This window comes from Ovis canadensis, chromosome 23 (genome assembly GCF_042477335.2).
Source record: "Ovis canadensis isolate MfBH-ARS-UI-01 breed Bighorn chromosome 23, ARS-UI_OviCan_v2, whole genome shotgun sequence".
NCBI classification, from domain to species: Eukaryota; Metazoa; Chordata; class Mammalia; order Artiodactyla; family Bovidae; genus Ovis; species Ovis canadensis.
The window spans coordinates 74563069-74580931 of NC_091267.1; positions in this window are offsets into that span (position 1 = coordinate 74563069).

Sequence of the window (17863 nt, forward strand, 5' to 3'; positions counted from 1 at the left end):
TGACTCTCTGAGACCCCCTGGACTGCAGCCTGCCAGGCTCTCCTTTGAGTGAAAGGTGCCCTCCTAGTACCAGGGGGCATGCCCGCGTGCTCAGCTGTGTCTGACTCTCTGAGACCCCCTGGACTGCAGCCTGCCAGGCTCTCCTTTGAGTGAAAGGTGCCCTCCTAGTACCAGGGGGCATGCCCGCGTGCTCAGCTGTGTCTGACTCTCTGAGACCCCCTGGACTGCAGCCTGCCAGGCTCTCCTGTGAGTGAAAGGTGCCCTCCTAGTACCAGGGGGCATGCCCGCGTGCTCAGCTGTGTCTGACTCTCTGAGACCCCATGGACTGCAGCCTGCCAGGCTCTCCTTTGAGTGAAAGGTGCCCTCCTAGTACCAGGGGGCATGCCCGCGTGCTCAGCTGTGTCTGACTCTCTGAGACCCCATGGACTGTAGCCTGCCAGGCTCTCCTTTGAGTGAAAGGTGCCCTCCTAGTACCAGGGGGCATGCCCGCGTGCTCAGCTGTGTCTGACTCTCTGAGACCCCATGGACTGCAGCCTGCCAGGCTCTCCTTTGAGTGAAAGGTGCCCTCCTAGTACCAGGGGGCATGCCCGCGTGCTCAGCTGTGTCTGACTCTCTGAGACCCCCTGGACTGCAGCCTGCCAGGCTCTCCTTTGAGTGAAAGGTGCCCTCCTAGTACCAGGGGGCATGCCCGCGTGCTCAGCTGTGTCTGACTCTCTGAGACCCCCTGGACTGCAGCCTGCCAGGCTCTCCTTTGAGTGAAAGGTGCCCTCCTAGTACCAGGAGGCACGGTGCGTGCTCAGCTGTGTCTGACTCTCTGAGACCCCATGGACTGTAGCCTGCCAGGCTCTCCTTTGTCTGTGAGGCTTCCTGGCAAAAATCCTGGAGTCGGTTGCCACGTCCTCCTCCAGGGATCTTCTCGACCCAGGGGTCAGATTCCCATCTCCTACATCTCCTGCGTTGCAGGCGGATCCTTTACCACTGTGCCACCTGGCAAGCTATACCAGGAGGAAGGGTGCTTATCACCAGACACATGGAACTCGTTCTAAGAATCTGTGCAAACACACCTCACTGGACTAATGTTTGTCTTCCCAGCTTCAGTTCCACGAGTCCCTCCCTCAGTCCAAGACTCTGTCCTTCCTGCCACTGATTGTTCTTTGTTGAAGATGCTCCACAAACCGGAATGCTCTGCTGCCGTCTCGAGTTATTTTTCCTTTGAGTTTCTCCCTTATGATGTGTGCTGCGTGTGTTAGTAAGCTGTTCCTTTTCCTGTTGTTAATATTTGTGTTTAAGAGTTTCAGCAGAAAATCTAAGGTGGGTAGAGAAAACGTTTGCCTCCCCTGCAGCTGCCAGGTGATGCGGTGTTAGAGAACCTGCCTGCAGTGCAGGAGATGTGAAAGCCTTGAGCTCGACTCCTGGCTGGGGAGACCCCCTGGGGGAGGGCATGGCAACCCACTCCAGCGTTCTTGCCGGGAACATCCCACGGACAGCGGAGCCTGGTGGGCTGCAGCTCACGGGGTGGCAAAGAGTCGGACACGGCTGAGCACCACCACCCACCCCTAACTGACAATAAATCCTGGGGACTTCCCTGCTGGTCCAGTGGGTAAGACTCCATCTCCTGATGCAGAGGGCCCCGGCTTTATCCCTGGTCAGGGAACTAGGTCCCACTTGCCGCAACTGAAAAGAAAAAAAGATCCCCCATGCCACAGCTAAGACCCGGTGCAGTCAAATAAATATATTAAAAAATGAACCCTGGGGAACTATTTCTCGGGGAACTAGGGGATGATAGATACCACGGCAAGCCAGGAAACAGGCCCAACACTTGAGACAGCAACATCAGTCTGAACAACTAGGATGCGCTTTAGGTTAAAGGGGGCAATGACGGGCCACAGAGGAGACGGAAAGGAGAGGGAAAAGGAGGTGACTGGGGGAACCTAAATCTTGAACTTGGGACAGGACTCGACAAACGGAGATGCAGATGAACTCGCAGGCGGAGGCGCTCCAGCGAGGTCCAGACTTCAGGGGGTTCAGGGCATGCTCCAGCCTTGGCAGGTCCCTAGGGATGGGACGGCGCAGCCGCTTCAGAAGGGAGGGCGAGGCATCGTCTTGTCCGGAGGTCACAGCGTTTAGCACAGTCTGGCATGGAGGTCGTCCTCAATAGAATGAATGAGAACGTGGGCCCAGGTCGGACCCCGGGGTGAGGGCCTCGGACTTGACACAGCGCAGAGAGAAGGGCCAGCGTGTGCCCGGGAGAGCTGATAGGAGACTGGGGAGACAGCTTCCTGGCTGAAAACCTGCGGGGTGGGGGTGGGAAATGAGAAGACAGGGGACAGCGGAGCCGGGCTGAGAGCACCCGAGCAGCAGCCGTGGTCTTCTCCGTCACAGACTCACAGGGAGCCTCTTGATTCTGTCTCTCGGCTCATAAGATAAAAGTGTGAGCACACAAAGGTTATTACAAGGTACTGTTACGGCCACATGGGACCAAGGGAAAATGAGAAGATGGGGGGGAGCCCTCCAAGGCAGACTGCTAAAGTGGCTCAGGAACAGGGGGAGGAATCGTCATGTGTAAATAAAAGGGTCTCGGGAGCCCTGAATGTTCGCAAATCGCATGGAGACGCGATCCACGTCGCCGCCTAGCAGAGCTGCGCCTCTGTCCTCTTTGTCTGTTGCCATGGGCTACCGATGCTGGAGGGAAGACGAGCCCTGAGACAACTGACCAAATAAATGCAATTATCTTGGGGAACATCAATGGGGCCTCGCGGGCCTTCTTTCTGTTTGGCCAACGGTTAAGAGCCTGTCCCCTGACTCCTCTGCCGTCTGCCCTGCCGGAGACGCCCCAATCGCTGAGTCTCCTCTAAGGGTGGGTGGCGGTGGTCTCAGATGCTCAGCCGTGTCTGTCTTTCGGGACCCTGTAGAAGGTGGCCCACCAGGCTCCTCCATCCATGGGATTTCCCAGGCAAGAGTACCAGCCTGGGTTGCCATTTCCTTCTCCAGGAGACCCTCCTGACTCAGGGACTGAGCGTACGCCTCCTGCACTGGCAGGCGGATTCATTACCACCGAGCCAGCATCTGGTCCTAAAATACTCGTGTGTCTAGAGATTCCTTACTCATCCTAGGGACTGTTCTTAAGAAAAACAAAAAACACTGATTTGGCTGCATAGAGGCACGGTGCAGAAGGCCATCTTCCTTCACAGAGTGAGAATCAGTCCGGTGTTTGTTTCCAGCTAGACCAGAACCCACACTCCAACGGTCCTCTCTCTGTCCCTGAATCTGTATTCAAGGGAGGGTTGAAGAAGCAAGTCACAGACCTCAGGTGTGAGCTGGACCAGTGGTTCTCAGCGTGTGACGCTGGCCTGCCAGCAGCCGCAGCCTCACCTGAGAGTGTGGAAGGAACACGCGCTCTCTCGCCCACCCTACACCGACGGGGTCAGGGCCCCTGTGATTCTGGTCGGAGCTGAAGCTTGTGGCGAGCGGCTTACAGCCTGGAGACCTGTATTCAGCTCAGTTCAGTTCAGCGGTTCAGTCGCGTCCGATTCTTGGCGGCCCCATGGACTGCAGCACGCCACACTGCCCTTCCAGGTTACAGCCCGGAGAACTGTATTAGTCAGGGTTTTCCAGAGGGACGGAGCCAATGGGCTATATATAGACACGCATAAGAGCAGATTTAGTACATGAGTTGGCTCAGCAGTTGCAGAGGCCGAGAAGTCCCCTGAGCTGCCATCTGCGGGCTGGAGACCCAGGAAGGCCAGCCGCCTGACTCAGCCTGAGGACCAGTAACCAGGGCGTGGGTGGAGTCAGGTCCTGACCGGAGCCCCAGAGCCCGGGAATCGGGATCCTGGTGTCTGAGGGCAGGAGGAGCCGGTGTCTCGGCTCCGGCAGAGAGAGCAAGTGTGCTCTCCCTCAGAAAGAGGCCTTGCTGTCTCCCTCGGGCCCTCGAGGCATTAAGTAACACCCACTCATCCTGGGGAGGGCAGTCTGTTGCACAGAGTTCACGGATTCAAATGCTAATCTCTTCCCCAAACACCCTCACAGACGCAGCCAGAAATATTTTACCAGCTATCTGAGCATCCCTTAGCTCAGCCAAGTTGACACATAAAATTAACTATCATGGTAGCTATCGATAAAGCTAGACTAAGCATATCACGCGGATTGATTCTTCTCCCTTCTTTGGTTCAGTCAATCCCTGTCTCAGTTCATCAATATTTTATGGTGCACTTGCCCGATATCGCTATATCTGCTGGGATGATAAACCAGTCAAGGTTTCTGCTCTCAGACAGACTTGCAGATAAAAGACAGAATACCCAGTTCACTTTGAATCTCTGCAATGAAAACAAACTTGTTTAAATATGTTTGTCCCAAGTATTGCATGAAACATCCTAAAAGCTAGTCTTTGCTTTTCCGAAATGCAAATGTAACCGAATACCCTGTATTTTTATTTGCTAAACCTGGCAGTACACTCTGTGGTATGTATATTCTTGTGGGGAATGCAGACCCCAAAAAAGTACACGTATTTTAAAAAGCAGTGCTTTTAAAAAAAAAAAAAAGCACCGCTTCTCAGTGTTGATGCGTAACTGAGAAATAAAAAGGTATAGTGCAGGAAAGACTGGCATTGGGCAGGCTGGTCAGAGAAGCCCGCTCCGAGGAGCTGGAAGCCAATCGTGAGTAGCTCTGAGGGGAGAAAACTCCAGACAAAAGAACCAATTTAGTGCAAAGTCCCTAAGATGAGAAGATTTTAATATGTTCTTGGAATTGGCCAAAAATCGGCAAGGAGAAAGAGGCAGACGGTGGGGGTGGAGAAGCGGACAGGAGCCCAGGCTTGTCTCCACTGAGGCCCGAGTGGAGAGCAGCACTGAGTCTCGTACGGGAGTGTTCTAAGCACGGAGGAGCCTCAGTAGTGGCTTTGTGATCTTAGACACCACCCTAGCTTCTGCACAGAGAACCCTTGCTTCTGTAAGAACAAGGAGCAGAGGTGTGCAGCAGGGAGGCAGGTCAGGAAGGGCTCGTTGAGGTCCAGGGAGGAGATGGTACCAGCTAGGGCACGGGTGGTCGTCAGGGATGTGGGAAGGAATAAACACATTCGGGGTATGCTTTGGAGAGGAGCAGACAAGGGCAGAGAAATTGATGCTGCAGAGAGAGAAGGGAAAACTGCAGAGAGAGAGGGGACAACTGCAGAGAGAAGTGCTTCAGGAAGAGGAGGCGATAAATTGAAAAGCCCCAAGGGAGAAGCTGGTGGGAACAAGGACAGCTTACCTGTTGTGATTAATCAGAGAGAAGACACAGAGGATACAGGCAGGTGCAGCTGGGGCTTCCCGGGTGGCTGAGATGGTAAAGAATCCACCTGCAGTCAGCGGACCCGAGTTCCATCCCCGGGTCGGGAAGATCTCCTGGAGAAGGGACCAGCTACCCACTGCAGTATTCTTGCCTGGGGAATTCTGTGGACAGAGGAAACTGGTGGGTTACAGTCCACAGGGTCACAAAGAGGCGGACGCGACTAAGCGACTCAGACTTCACTTCGCAGACACAGACAGGTCTGGAGATGTGGTTCGGGACAGCGCGGGGCCCCAGGAGGAGGTGCTCTCCTTAAATGCAACATCAGCTTCATCACAAAAGCTGTGCTTAATATGTGCTTGTGCTTAATCGCTTAGTTGTGTCTGATTCTGCGACCCCATGGACTGTAGCCCACCAGGCTCCTCTGTCCATGGGATTCTTCAGGCGACAATGCTGGAGTGGATAGCCATTCCCTTCTCCAGGGGATCTTCCCAATCCAGGGATCGAACCCTGGCCTCCACCATCGCAGGAGGACTCTTCACCGTCTGAGCAGCCAGGAGAACCCAAATGAAGGGCCGGCCCCGCTCCGTGCATAAACCCTTGTCAGCCGCCACGTCTGCTAAATGGAACAGTCACAACGTGACTGGATGCAACTGCAAACTGTGTGTCTGCCACTAACAGTTTCAAATGTATTTTTGCTCCATTGGGCTTCTTCTTTAAGAAACTGTGGTTTAAAAAAACCATGAAATCTACCCTCTTAACAAAATTTTAAGATATATACAGTATTACCTACATGAACCTTGCTGTGGAGCAGCGGAACGCAGGGCGGATGCCCGGAGCCTTTCGCAGCTCCTTTCCCCGCCCCTGGTCTGCGGGAGCCACTGCTGCGTCCTCTGCCTTTGTGAGTCTGATGACTTTACGCGCCTCATGCACGCAGAATTGCACAGCATGTGCACTTTTGTGGCCAGCTTATCTCACTCACAGAACGTCTTCAGGATGCCCCAGATCGCGGGATTTCCTTGTTTAAGGCTGACCGACACTCTGCTGTATGTACAGATTGTATTGTTTACCCTCTCACGCGTCGATGGATACTCAAGTCATTCCCACCTCCTGGCTATTATGAACAGTGCCGCTGTGAATGTGCAAATACAAACATCTCTTTGAAATCCTGCTCTTAAATGCGCAAAAGTGGGATTGAAATGGGGCAGGACCCTATGGCCCTTGCCCCCGACCCCTGTCCTCAGCCTGCTTTTTGTCTGTGAGAAACTTTAGTCACAGAATAAGCTTAATCCGAGAAGTGAGGAAATTCAGAAGCACAGGGAAACAGGCAAAGGGGAGCACGTGATAATAACATCGTTGTGTCTTCCCGACTTCAGCTCCTTCTCCAGGGCTACAGATAGTATTTTGAGCCATATCCTGTGAGCTGTCGGTCTACAGATACAGAAAGCCCACCAGGTGGGGAATTAGCTACATGATGACCAGACTGTAGCCACGGCATAAGCTGCCACAAGGTCAAGAGCTGGCCTCCAAGAAATGGACACAGCTGACCGCGGAACCGAAGGTTAGCGGCACCGAAAGCAGCCCAGATGGCGGTGGTCAGAGCAGCGACGACCGATTTCAAGACGACCGTCAGCGCGGGCTGCGCCGATTCTGCATGGAGCCCCCTCCCTCTTGCCCCCGACGGTCAGCGGGGGGAGGCGGCTTCTGGACAGACATCCGCCCTCGCTCGCCCCCCCCCGGTTGCTGGCATCTGAACTAAAGCAAACTGTCCTTTCCACGGACCTGCCTCTTCACTGGCTTTTGAAACAGACAGTAGCGGGACCCACGTTTGGTTACAGCATTGCTGGATATCTGGTTGCTCTGTTTCTAGTTTTTTGAGGAGCTTCCAGACTCTTCCCGCAGTGGCTGCGCCGATTCACGCTTTCGCCGGCAGTGCTCTCTCCGCGGCCTCTGCTCTCTCCGCGGCCTCTGCTCTCTCCGCGGCCTCTGCTCTCTCCGCGGCCTCGTCAGCACTGACGCCTTCTGCTTGTCCCCTCGCGGCCGTTTAAGCAGGCGCGGGCGCGAGGCGGTGTCCCGGTCACTTTAATCCGCGCTGTCCTGGCGACGAGCGGCGCCAGCTCCTTCCCTACACCTGTTGGCTCGTTGCGTGGTTTCTTTGGAGAAACGTTTACTCAGAGCCTTTGCCCGTTTGTTTAATTGGGTCGTTTGGGTTTTTCGCTCTTAGGTCGCAGGAGCTCCCTGGACTCCGGGTGTTGGCGTCGCATCAGACGCCCGGTCACGGGCACTGCCTCCCAGTCTGCGGGCTGCCTGCTCACCGCGCAGAGTCTCCGCTGTGCAGAAGATTTTCAGTCTGCTGTCACCACTTGTCCATTTGCGCTTTGTTACTTGTGCTTCAGCGTCATAGCCGAGAAATCATTGCTGAGACCATTTGCTTCTTAACAGCACTTAGGGGTAAGTGTGTTATTTTCCCCATGAAACAGTGTTCCTCCAAAGATTGTACTTACATTGTCCCTGCAGAAACAAATTTTACTTTTAATGGTGACCTCTTAAACTGAATTTACAATAGAATTAGCCATCATATCAGACATTTCACCTTTAATAGAACAAACTCCAAAAACTTTCCACTGATTTCATTACCTGTATGACACAGCAACAGCAAAATCAAAGCTCTTCATTTTGAAACATGATGACACTTCTCAACCCACCATTATTAACTATTTGCAAAGTTGCTCTGCTAATGGAGCCAGCAAGAACAGTGGTTGCCTCGTTTTTCATATCTGTGAAAAAATCTGAAATAAAAAGGAGCGAAATCAGGTGAAACGTTACTTGATGTGAACAAAAACCCATGCTTCACAGTTGAGTTCAGTTCAGTCGCTCAGTCGCATCCGACTCTTTGCGACCCCATGAATCGCAGCACGCCAGGCCTCCCTGTCCATCACCATCTCCTGGAGTTCACTCAGATTCACGTCCATCGAGTCCGTGATGCCAACCAGCCATCTCATCCTCTGTTGTCCCCTTCTCCTCCTGCCCCCAATCCCTCCCAGCATCAGAGTCTTTTCCAATGAGTCAACTCTTCGCATAAGGGGCCAAAGTACTGGAGTTTCAGCTTCAGCATCATTCCTTCCAAAGAAATACCAGGGCTGATCTCCTTCAGAATGGACTGGTTGGATCTCCTTGCAGTCCAAGGGACTCTCAAGAGTCTTCTCCAACACCACAATTCAAAAGCATCCATTCTTCAGCGCTCAGCCTCCTTCACAGTCCAACTCTCACATCCGTACATGACCACAGGAAAAACCACAGCCTTGACTAGATGGACCTTAGCCGGCAAAGTAATGTCTCTGCTTTTGAATATGCTATCTAGGTTGGTCATAACTTTTCTTCCAAGGAGTAAGCATCTTTTAATTTCATGGCTGCAATCACCATCTGCAGTGATTTTGGAGCCCAAAAAAATAAAGTCTGACACTGTTTCCACTGTTTCCCCATCTATTTCCCATGAAGTGATGGGACCGGATGCCATGATCTTCGTTTTCTGAATGTTGAGCTTTAAGCCAACTTTTTCGCTTTCTTCTTTCACTTTCATCAAGAGGCTTTTTAGCTCCTCTTCACTTTCTGCCATAAGGGTGGTGTCATCTGCATATCTGAGGTTATTGGTATTTCTCCTGGCAATCTTGATTCCAGCTTGTGTTTCTTCCAGTCCAGTGTTTCTCGTTATGTACTCTGCATATAAGTTAAATAAGCAGGTTGACAATAGATAGCTTTGACATACTCCTTTTCCTATTTAGAACCAGTCTGTTGTTCCATGTCCAGTTCTAACTGTTGCTTCCTGACCTGCATACAGATTTCTCAAGAGGCAGGTCGGGTGGTCTGATATTCCCATCTCTTTGAGAATTTTCCACAGTTTATTGTGATCCACACAGTCAAAGGCTTTGGCATAGTCAATAAAGCAGAAATAGCTGTTTTTCTGGAACTCTCTTGCTTTTTCCATGGTCCAGCAGATGTTGGCAGTTTGATCTCTGCTTCCTCTGCCTTTGAGTGACGTAAATGACAGTCGCACATCCCACGCCTGTTGTTTGGGGAAAATAACTATTCAAAATCGCTTCTTGAATACTACTTTGAAAGAGATACTGATACTTCTTCAGCCAGTTTGTGCCTCCTGGTTTTTGTGTGGTCATTGAAAGAACAGCTTCCATGGTGGATAACCAATGTCAGCAGTCATTTGACCAAGGCATTTAAAGACGCCTTTAGCGGATTCATGGTGGATTCCATTTACAGTTTGTGGCTTCTCTAGGCATAGACACTTAGCAGAATGGAGAAAGCTGAAGCTAATTAGATTCCATTATTATCTTTCCAAGTTTTGTTGACTTTTTTTTTTTTTTTACATTTCCTCTCCCATTCGCTTCTTCTTTAACTCTTTACGACTCTCTCAGTGGGTTTGGACAGGGCGCGGAGATAAAGGATGCGGGGTTAACCTGAGGTCGACAGCTGCAGATGAGGATGCAAGCCTCAGTTCAGTTCAGTTCAGTCGCTCAGTCGTGTCCGACTCTTTGCGACTCCATGAATCACAGCACGCCAGGCCTCCCTGTCCATCACCAACTCCCGGAGTTCACTCAGATTCACGTCCATTGAGTCAGTGATGCCATCCAGCCATCTCATCCTCTGTTGTCCCCTTCTCCTCCTGCCCCCAATCCCTCCCAGCATGCAGGCCTAGGTGAGCTCTTATCAGCCTCTCTGCTGAGAAGCCTCAGGCCTTTAGTCCACACCCTAGGCCTGTGGACTGAAACCAAGAACAGCAAATGGAAAGAGAAACAGTGTAATTCAGAAGTGTAGCTAGAGATGGCTAAGCCTAAAGAAAGACGAATCTGAAATAGTCACCAAGCTTCTTCTTGAATGACCAATACTACTGCATATAGTAAAAATAATAAGAACAATCAACTCAATAATGAGAACAATAACACCTCAGTAATGAGAACAGCCAACTCTGCTCAGCACTGTTGATCTCCTGGCCTGTTATCGTTCCAGGCCATTGTCTTTCCATTAGACCTGCTTGGCCTCTCACTGATGCTGGTGCTGCTGCTGGTGCTGCGGGTGGAGCTGAGGAGGATGCGGGTGAAAGCTGGCACTTAGATAGCGCTTGGTACGCGCCCAGCACGTCCAACGCTTCAATCCTCACCACCTTCATTTCCGACAGTTCCTGTTATTATACCCGAAAGGATAATGCAGCAGAGAGCAGCTAAGTACTTTACACAAGTTCACCTAGCTAGGAGAGAACGAACAGAATGAGGGATTAATCTTCGAATAGAACGGGATCGTTCAAAGCCGGGACTAAGCTGACGAAGTCCTTCTGCAGCGGCTTTGCTTGCACAAATGCACTATAGATAAAAATGCTTGAATCTATGTATCACTTGACAACTTCAAAGGCAATTTCACTTCATCTCCTTCGGTCCCTGGAGCTCCCTGGACGGTTCCAGAGGTAAAGAATCCACCTGCCAGTGCGGGAGACACAGGCTCGATCCCTGGGTCGGGAAGATCCCTGGAGAAGGGACTGGCAGCCCACTCCAGCGCTCTTGCCTGGAGAACCCCATGGACGGAGGAGCCTGGCGGGCGGCAGTCCGTGGGGTGGCAAAGGGTAGGACGCAACTTAGCAACCGAATAACAGAGAGACATCTGACCCCCGCGGTCCCATCGTCCAGCTGAGAAATCCAGTGCCGTCTGACTCCAGACTGCTCTACAGGAAACTAGTTTCATCCACTGATGCACTGATGGACGCTGTCCTGAGATTCTCAGAGCGCCAGCCCTCAGCTCGGCTCTTTCACTGTTCATCTTGACAATTGTGAACCTTTGTTTACACAGAACCCCGGGAAGAGACTTCCTAATGGCAACAGAACTACCTGAGTGCAAGCTGTGAATTGCAGGTTTAAGCCTCAGAAAGTGTTCCCCACAGAGACTGCAGGAGTCAAGGGAAGTCGTAGGCTAACCCACAAATGCCATAATGTCACCTCAGTGACCACACTCAGCGCAGCCCTCCAGGTCCCGAGGGGAGAGGAGCCCAGGAGGAAGGGGGCGCCTAGGGGTGGTGCGGTGCCCCCCACTGCGGGGTAGAGTGAGGAGAGGCCGTTCTCATCCGAGCACGAGGTGGGGCCAGCCGGGCATCCTTGACACCTGGTGTGCCAGTCCCTGCAGTCCTGCTGACTCTGTGCAGCCCCACGGACCGTAGCCCGCCAGGCTCCTCTGTGCATGGGATTCTCCAGGCAAGAGCACTGGGGTGGGGTGCCAGGCCCCCCTCCAGGGGATCTTCCCCACCCAGGGATGGAGCCCGAGCCTCCTACGCTTCCTGCATTGGCAGGTGGGCTCTTTACCACTAGGGCCGCCTGGGAGGTCCTGGCACATAGTGGCCCCACACAAACCCTTGCCACTGATGCAGAAGGGAATAAGATTTGTAGTTAAACTTTTTTAATTGAAATATACTTAACTGAGAATGTTGCATTAGTTTCTAGTGTACAGCCGAGTGATTCAGCTATACATACCCGTGTATGTAGATTCTTTTTCATTATAATTTATTACAAGATATTGAACGTCGTCCCCCATGCTGAACAGTAGGACCTTCCTGTTTTTCTGTCTTCTATATGTAAAGTTTGCTGTTTAATCGAAGAGAGTTCCTGGCACAACGCACACTCCCCATCTAGTGATCTGGGAACCCACATTTCTGTGCTGGAAGAACCGAGGGTGGGGGGATTGGATGACGGCCAGCCCTTTGTAGGATGAGTGCTCGGCCTGAATGAGGCTGATTTCCCGAAAGAATTCCGCTTCCTTCTCCGTAGTCGTTCGGCCCTACTTTTACAGTTAACCAACAGACTGTGTATAATTAGAGGCTCTGCTGTTCCAGGGGGGACATTAGGAGAATCTGATATTCTGAGCTAACGTAATCAGTCATGTTGAGCGAAGATGTCTGTGCTTTACCAGCTTCTGAATTAGGGTCTCTGGGGGATAAAGCACTTGCCATCCTGACCCAGGATAAGAGCTGGGCATGATTGTGCTTTAATTGATTAATTCTAATAATTATACCTTAATAATCATTAACTCAGTTATTCATTAATTAATGCCTCCTGGAGAAGGAAATGGCAACCCACTCCAGTATTCTTGCCTGGAGAATCTCCATGGACAGAGGTGTCTGGCGGGCTACAGTCCATGGGGTCGCAAAGAGTCGGACATGACTGGGCGGCTAAGCACAATATCTCCTTCTGGTGGCTCAGATAGTGAAGAATCTCCCTGCAATGAGGAAACCCAGGTTCAGTCCTTATGCTGGGAAGATCCCCTGGAGACGGGAATGGCAACCCACTCTACTCTTCTTGCCTGGAGATTCCCATGGACAGAGAAGCCTGGTGGCCTACAGTCCATGGGGTTGCAAAGAGTTGGACATGACTGGGCGACTAACACACACTTTCACTCATTCTAAAAATTATGTGAGATGAACAAATCTGAGGTGGGTGACGGTGGTTGTCTGAGCCCTGGGGTCTGTGGACCTTCTGCAGTCACGGGAGACGAAAGGTTTCGTGCAGAGAGCTGGATGCTCCTGTCGGCAGAGCCCAGAGATTGCTTCATCTTGCATTTTTTCCTGAGAGAGATTATCCCTCCTGCCCACAAAGCGTCTCCTCTCTTTCTGATCAGAGGGGGTCTGATGAGAGGTCAGCTGTCTTAAATTCCAGAAGCTGGGACTTCCCTGGCGGTCCAGTGGCTAAGAGCCTGCCTTGCAGCGCAGGGCATGTGCGCTCGCTCTCTGGCTGGGGTGCTAAGACCCCACACGCCTCAGAGCAGCTGAGCCTGCCAGCCGCCCTGGAGACTCTGGGCTCCGGTATCGAGGGCTCCCCCTCCTCCGCCTCCTCCCCCAGGTTTGGGCCGCTGGAGACTCTGGGCTCCCCTCCTCCGGTTTGGGCTGCTGGAGACTCTGGGCCCCCCTCCTCCCCCTCCTCCCCCGGGTATGGGCCGCTGGAGACTCTGGACCCCCTCCTTCGCCTCCTCCCCCGGGTTTGGGCCGCTGGAGACTCTGGACCCCCTCCTCCGTCTCCTCCCCCGGGTTTGGGCCGCTGGAGACTCTGGGCCCCCGGAGACTCTAGGCCCCCCTCCTCTGCCTCCTCCCCCGGGTTTGGGCCGCTGGAGACTCTGGACCCCCTCCTCCGCCTCCTCCCCCGGGTTTGGGCCTGCTTGCTGCTGGCCGGTCCTCCGCCCTGTGCCCCAGGCGTCCGTAAACTGCGTTTGTCTTTTGTGCTTTGGGGTCATTTCTGTCGCTCGCCCGCCTGTCAGATGTGGACCCATCCCGTCCTTGTCTGACCTCTCTCCGTGCTCCCCTCTCCTCCTCGGTCTTCCCTTAGGGGACACGTGGTTCTAGCCTCACCATCTGAAAAGAAACGCGTCTCTGGCTGACACCTCTCCTCTCTGCAGAGCTGCCTAGATTCCATCTCCTCCAGCTTCCTCTGGCCCCACAAAGCCCTGCGTCCTGCTTTCTATGAAAATTCTGCTCCTTAAGACCACCTCTGGCTGTCCAGTGGCTTTGAGCAGCAGGTGCTTTTAATCACACTCGTCTTTCTGAGGCATTGTTCACTCTTAACCTGTCCCTCTTTCATGAAATGCCTGTTTCCCTCAACTTCTGAGACATTTCCTAGTTTACGATTCCTGGAATTTATCATTCTTTGTTCTCTTTCTGTTTTACAATCTTGATATCTCCCACTCGCTCCTTAAACCCCAGGGTCCCCCAAGGCCAAATGCTCCACCCAGAGTCCTTGTTACACTCTCTCCAGGTGACCCCGTCATTTCAGCATCCATGCACTGATAACTCCCAGATCTGTTTATCTAGGACATTTTTCCTTTCCGAAGAAGATCAGATATTCTATTGCATACGAGATGGATGGATAGATAAGCGCCTCATATACACAAAGGGGAACCAAAATTACTCTTCTTACGTTCTTGACCACAGGCGGTACCCCACTTGTCACTGGGCCAGAAACCTGAGCGCCACTCCAAGTCCTCCCTGCCCCTCGTCAGCGGCGCGCAGCCTCCTGGGGGTTTGTCAGGCGGGCCTGGTTTTCTCCACCCTCACTGCCAGGGTCTGAAGCCAGGCCTGAATCTTTCTCTCATGGCCCACTGAGCCGGCATCATCGCCAGTCTCTCTCGCTCAGTCCCACCCCCTCATTCCCTAGCTCCTTCCCTCAGCTGCCAGAGAGGTGGGCCTTCAGCGCAAACACGATCCCGTCCTCCCTGCTTTCGGGGCCCTGGGGGCTGCCTGCCGCCTTCAGCTTTTCACTGACCGGGTTCCTGTCCGCTCCTCTGCGGGCCCTCCTGCCCCTGTGTCACGGCGTCTCTGGCTGTGGCCGCCCGCGCCTTTGCCGCTCCTCCCTCCCTGCCTTTCCTTCTAGCTCCTACTACACCATCCGAGAAGCCTCGGTTGGCCGCATCCTCACGGTCCCTGCCCTGAGCTCTGAGAGCCACACGCCTGTGGAGGCATCCTTACGCTGCTCTGTACTGACCTGTGTCTGTATCTTCTGGCGGGTTAGGGAGCTCCTTGGATCCCGTGCTTGACTCCGTTCCTGCCACGGTGCTGGTCCTCAGGTTAAGGCATGAATGCATGCGTACATGACGTCCCAATCCCACCTGCCTTTCCGTGGGAAAGGACTGGAAAAAGACTCAGGTCAGTTCAGTTCAGTTGCTCAGTCGTGTCCGGCTCTGTGCGACCCCATGGACTGCAGCACCCCAGGCCTCCTGTCCATCAGCAGCTCCCGGAGTTCACTCAGACTCATGTCCATTGAGTTGGTGATGCCATCCAGCCATCCCATCCTCTGTCATCCCCTCCTCCTCCTGTCTTCAATCTCTCCCAGCATCAGGGTCTTTTCAAACGAGTCAGCTCTTAGCATCAGGTGGCCAAAGTATTGGAGTTTCAGCTTCAGCATCCATCCTTCCAGTGAATGTTCGGGACTAATTCCCTTTAGGATGGACTGGTTTTATCTCCTTGCAGTCCAAGGGACTCTCAAGAGTCTTCTGCAACACCACAGTTCAAAAGTATCAATTCTTTGGCACTCAGCTTTCTTTATAGTCCAACTCTCACATCCATACATGACCACAGGGAAAACCATAGCCTTGACTAGATGGACCTTTGTTGGCAAAGTAAGGTCTCTGCTTTTTACTATGCTGTCTAGGTTGGTCATAACTTTCCCTCCAAGGAAAAAGACTGATTAGAAGCAATAACTGGAAACAATTATACGAAATGTTTCACATAGAAAACATTACGCTGCTAGTTCGTTTAATTTTTATCACACTATTAAAATATTTTAAATATTAAAAGTATTTGAAGTATTTGAAAAGTCTTTTTGCCCTTTATGGAATTCTAAATTGGGAGGGACTATCAGAGGTCATCTGTTCCAACCTTCAGTTTTAAAGTACAAAAACTTTTTTTTTAGACAGTCATTTTAAAAAATGCCTTTAAAAATAGTTTCGTATATCTTAAGCGCCCACTGGACAGTGAGCTTTCCAGGATCTGGACCTGCTGAACGGAAGCTGTTGAACTCCAGCTCTAAAATAAGCTCAAAGGGCTGGAGAAGCCTTGGCGGGAGACGTGGCGTTGCCTAGCAACTCACAGGCAGCGCTTGCGTCGGCAGCGTGCCCGGCCGCTGGACATCGTGGGAGCCTCGCTCACAGAGGTGCTTATTTCTGCCACCGGCACGGCTTCAGTTTTACTCTCCTGCCTCACTTCTGCTGTTTCACAGATCAGTTGATAACGATTTTTAACTTTTTTAAAAGATTTTATTTTGGTGCGAGTCGTTTTATTGTCTTCACCGAATTTGTTTCCATTCTGCTTCTGTGTTATGTTTTGGTGGGGGTTTTTTTGGCCACAGGCATCTGGGATCTTAGTTGCTTAACCAGGAATTGAACCTGCACCCTCTGCTTTAAAAGGCCAAGTCTTCACCTCTGGAGTCTGAGAGGGAGGGAAGGGAAGTCCCAGTGACGATTTTTTGATGTCCAAGATTGGTAAATACTATTGGATGTCTGGCACGCTGGAAGCGCTTTCACATCATATGAAGATGCAGAGGGTAGAGAAGGAGAGGGAGATTAGAGACGAACAAAACAAGCCATTTTACTCCCTGGTCCAGCGAAGGAGAAGAAAGAATAATGTCTAATCGTCTGCGGACGGATGAGAAGAAAGAGCAAGGAGACAGCTGCAGCTAGGAAGACAGTGACTGACATCCAAACAGCACCACCCGTAATGTCCCGCACTGGAAGCCACTGAGCGGGGACGGCACCATCGCCATCACCGTCAGGATGAATGCTGGTCAGCCAGGTCTGCCCCGCTGGCCAGAGAGTCACCTCCACTCTACACAGAGTCAGCAGAGGAAGGAGAGCCGTCAGAGTGGGACATGGCGATGGGGCTAAGACGATCCAAAGGGTGGATGCCAATTTAAAATTCGAAAAAGGTTGAGCGGTCGATATAAGGCCGTGATTCCTCACCGGGAGCAGTTTTGCCACCAGAGGGACACGGCAATGTCCGGAGGGACTTCTGGTTGTCACAGCTGCGGGGCAGAGGGAGCTGCTGGGATTCTGCAGGGAGCAGCCAGGACTGCTGCTGAGCAGCGTGTAACAGACGCGGAGAACTGTCCGGCCTGAAACGGCAGCAGTGCCGAGGCTGGGAAACCCCGATGTAAGGGGATTTCTCAACCTGATAAACCCGGGGAGACTGACTGGATTTCCCAGTGACCACCGCACAGGCCCTTTCCTTAACGACCACGTGGTGACGCCTACTCACGCCAGCTTCCAAGATCCCCGTTCTGCGTCCTGCAGCCGCACATTTGTAGCTTGAAATAGGTTAGTTCTGCTGCGGACACTGGCAAATAGAGCAAAGCAGGGTTCTGTGCCTCCAGGCAGCACGCCCTGCAAAGCTCATTTTAGACGGCTGCCAGCACAGCCCAGGCTTCGGGGCGGCTCAGACGGAAAAGAGTCTGCCTGCAATGCGCAAGAGCCGGGTTCAACCCCTGGGTCCAGAAGATCCCCGAAGAAGGGAATCGCAGCCCCCTCCAGTCTTCTTGCCTGGGGAATCCCATGGACAGAGGAGCCTGGAGGGCCACAGTCCATGGGGTCACAAAGAGTCGGACACGACTGAGCGACTAACACACACAGAGAGCGCGTAGCACGGCGCCTCCGTTACAATCGGAGTAAGACTGATCCCCTCGCTTTTTCTGTCCTTCCCCCTCCTCCTTCCCTCTTCTTCCGTGGGTTTTTAAAGGGCAGTACCCTTCACCGCACAAGTGCAAGTCACTAAATCCTTAATGCCGGTGCTTTCATCCTGAGCTTCTCAGAGGACAGCACGTGTCAGCATCACCTGGAGGGCCTCCTGATGGCGGGGCCCCACCTCCAGAGTTTCAGGTGCAGTAGGTCCGTGGGCCCAAGCCTGTGCGTGTCCCACGCGTGCCCCAGTGGAGCTGGTGCTGCTGGCCTGGGGACCCCCTGCTGAGGGCCCAGGCCAGGCGGTCTGAGGGCGGCCTTGCTGACTCGCATCACAGTTTGGGGGAAGCAACCCAGCGGGGTTCCAGGTGAAGCCTCTGCTTCTCCCCGACACTCA